Genomic DNA, 4,189 nt, shown 5'->3' on the forward strand with positions numbered 1-4,189 from the left:
TAATTCTTTCATGCAATATTATAGACACATACACATATAATGCAATTAATCAAACATTGAGACAAACTGTAAACATATCATGTTAGATAAACCAAACATATGACATAATCACACTCATACCTCAATGTATCTCAGGGGAGGCTATCACATTTGCACAAGTCAGTCCATATTAGTATGACACAATATCACAATTATATCGCCTCATACATGAATATCATAACCTTAAATATATGTACAAACCAATCCAAAATAACATCAACATCCATCTCACCCAATTGCTTAGTTCTAAGCCTACGTCCCCAAAATAATTTCCACCTTTTCAGGGCTTGTCTCCCAAAACTTAGTGAGACTTTCTAGAATTATATATAACATCAACACAAATCCATTCATAAAAAACTTAGTAAATAAATTTATCTAACCAAGCCTAACCATGACAACCATTTCGTCAAACATATGGTGAACATGAAATCTACAAGTAATGAATGCATATCTGAACATAGAGGCCTGGAACTTATTTGAGATTCTCCAAGAAGGTCTAATGAACTCTCATAATAGCTCCAATAATATCTATTATCTAATGCATTCATTAACTATTCATAAAAATTTCAAACATGAATGTATGATCATATGGAATAAACCAACCAAAACGAAACCAAGTCTTCGAAATTCCAAACCACCTCAACCATCATCGATTCCACCTCATGCTCAGACATCACCAACACAACCTAGATCGGTCTCTACCCAAGGTGTCGAGGGTTCTATAGTGTTTGTTCCAACCAGTCTCTAGGACTAGTAACTCAACCCACAACTCCCACAAGGCTACAGAGAATTTATCCAGCCAAGGTTCTCTGACTAGTAACTTAACCCACCAAGGGCTCCAGATCGTTTTTCCAACCAAGGCTCCAGGATTAGTAACTCAACCCAAGCTATTCTAGGACTTCCAGAGTGTTTGTCAAACCAAGGCTCCAAGAACTAGTAACTCAAAGCACAACCATAAGTGGATGAGCAACAATAATAAAACAATCAAGTGGGAAACCCACAACACCATGGATATCGAGGAAATGACAAGGCTCAAACCGCTGTCAATCCAGGGAATCCTCCATGCCAATGACAACACATAACTAAGAAACTAGATGCATGTACCATGAATTCCAAAACTAACAAGGAAGTCATACACACAACTCAATAACTGCAAAGAAATCCAACTGTAGTTACTGATCCAAATTTTCCCTTGTGCTTTCTCGCTTTCCTTTGCCTTCTTTCTCCAATCCAAGTGAATACTAGAGTGCTCTAAGAATGTTTCCCCTAGAAGCTAGGTTGCCTGCTAGAGAGAGTGTGGTCTCTCCATGTGAAGTACTACTGTTGTGCATATGTTGTACATGTTGTACCTGTGGTGTTGTGTACATGTAATATATGCAGTGATGTGTCGGTGTTGTATATCTGGTGTTGTGTATAAACGGTGCTATGTACATAACATCGGTTGTGATTTTATAAGCTATTAAATATTTTTTGAAATACTATTATAAAACAAAAAAATACAATTATATAATTATACACAACTTTTTGAAAATTAATTTAAATTAAAAATATAAAATATAATTAAGAAATTATTCAAAATAATTTAAATTAAAAATATAAAAAATAAATTAAAAAATAAAAGGATAACATGTTATCTAACCTTTTTAAGAATAAATTAATGAATAATAACCTCTAACTTATAAATAAAAAGTAAATTAAAAAAAAATTATATTAATGGAAAACCTCCGCCAATATTTAAAAAAAAATTCACTTTATTTAGAAAACCTCCATCAATATTTTAAATACCCTTAAGTATTAAAAAGCAATAACGAATGGAAATCTCAATAAATATAATTTTAACGAAATTCAAAAATTGCGAAAGCAACTAAACCATATAAACTATACATAGTAAATGATGCTATGATTAGAATGTCGTGCATTCAATCTTAAATATGTATCATTGTATTGTATCAAGCGAATTTCCTAAAGACTGGAAGATCCGGAATGCGTTCAGTGATAATCTTTGTTTCGGAACGATATTTTGGATCGTTGCATGAAATCTAGTTAGGGGTTTTAATGAAATTTATAACTTACCTCCGCTGCTGGCCAGTAAACCCTAAAATTGGCGTATTAACAGAAAGACAATCGTTGTGGCTAGTGCAGTATCTCGAACCAGCTATGAAACATTCAATTTGAAAGATAGAAAATGAAATAGCACGCTAGCGAAAGATCCTTCAAAGTGTTCAAATTAGAGGGTTATAAATAATTTGTCATAAGGGTTCAACAGTACAGAGCGAGAAATAATTGGTAATAAGGGTTTTTCCTTCTCTAAGTTGTTGACAACTATAATGTTTGAGGGACCTTCTCCAGGATAAGGTCTGTTGCGGGATGGCCAAACGAAATTCTAAAACCAATGATTTCCCGTGGAGCTGACAACGTACATAGGATTTTATGTAAAACTAAAATGTATCGAGTACAAATTGCCCAATTGTCAAGAGAGCTACGAACTCTCTATATGGGCAGCGTTTTAGTCAACAAATTCCACAATAAAGAGGGATTATGAGAAAAGGAGGAGGCCAGAAAATGTTAAAACACAAACGAGTGTGGCTGATATACCTCCAGTATCTCGCAAAGCTGTTCTCTGAAAATCGCCATGAAATCTCAAGGATTTGAGGCCTTGGCATCGTCTTCGCTGTCTTCTATGAAATTGGAAGGCGAACATTCTTCGTGTGATCCATGCCGGTTGACAATCCCATGTCCGTAAACAATGTCGATGGCATGGTCACTACCGCTGGTGCTACTGCTGCAGTGAGCGGCCATGGTCACTAATGAAGCTTGGCCTGATAGCTGTAAAAATTCCAATTAACAGCCCAAAGATCATCAATACCGAATATTTCACAAACAGAACTTAATATGATCTATTGTTTAAGATGACATACCTTGATTAACAGCGGAAGATGTAATGGCTACCATCTTCTTTCTTCTGACTCCTGACGGTTACTCTTCTTCTCAGAATTCGGTTTCTCTTTCTAGCCCTGTTTCTTTATGCGCTTCTTGATGGAGAAGAATGCGACTCTTGGGAGGGAGAGAGAGGACCCAATCCTTTATATATCATTTAACTCTAATCTGGTACGTCCATCATATACCAATTCAACGCTTAAGATTAATCACAGATCTAATGCTTTAATTATAGAATGATCTATCGGGTCACATTAAGATTAGAAACTGCATAACGTTAAAAGTAGAAACAACATTTGCAGTTTAAGATTAGAAACAGCCATTTGCTGTTTCTAATAGCAGATTTCTAACATTCTCCCACTTGACCCGACTATTCATAATATTAAGTGTTGAACATCATACTATGATAAATTGCTGAGAGTTATGGCGGTTGTGCACTATTAATTCAATGCATTCCCTTCCATATACTACAATACCAGTAATCCATCAATTCATACTCATAATTTATATAAAACAGCATAATGGTCCACATAATGTCTTATATCATAATGATTAAACATAATATCTTTATAAGACTCTTTCTTGTTTAAAATTACATAAAATACGTACTACTACATTAAAGCAAGAGACACATAATTGTATATCAGAAACACATAAAAGAGCTCAGAATGTCACACATCAATTATTATTAATACAACCAAGACCCATTCTTTGAACATGTTCCTAAAATTGTCTTGGTTCTAACCATTTCGTCAAAGGGTCTGCAATCATAAGTTCTGTCCTGATGTGCATGATTGACACTCTTTGTTTCTGAACCTCATCTTTCACAACAAGATACTTCAGTTCTATATGTTTGGCACCTTTAGAGTACTTGTCGTTCTTTGAGAAAAATACTGCTGCAGAGTTATCACAATAAATTTTCAGCGGCTTGCTAATGGTGTCGACAACCGCAAGTCCTGAAATAAAGTTCCGCAACCATAATGCATGAATTGTGGCTTCAAAACATGCCACAAATTCTACCTCCATAGTGGATGAAGCAACGATAGTCTTTTTCGCACTTTTCCATGATATGGCACCTTGAGCAAACATAAACAGGTAACCAAAAGTCGATTTTCTAGTATCGATACATCCAGCAAAATCTGAATCGCTATATCCAATCACCTCCGCTTCATTGGATCTTCTATACATGAGCATGTAATCTTTCGTGCCTTGT

This window comes from Pinus tabuliformis, chromosome 7 (genome assembly GCF_031772625.1).
Source record: "Pinus tabuliformis cultivar Carrire ecotype Pingquan chromosome 7, CPIR1, whole genome shotgun sequence".
NCBI lineage: Eukaryota > Viridiplantae > Streptophyta > Pinopsida > Pinales > Pinaceae > Pinus > Pinus tabuliformis.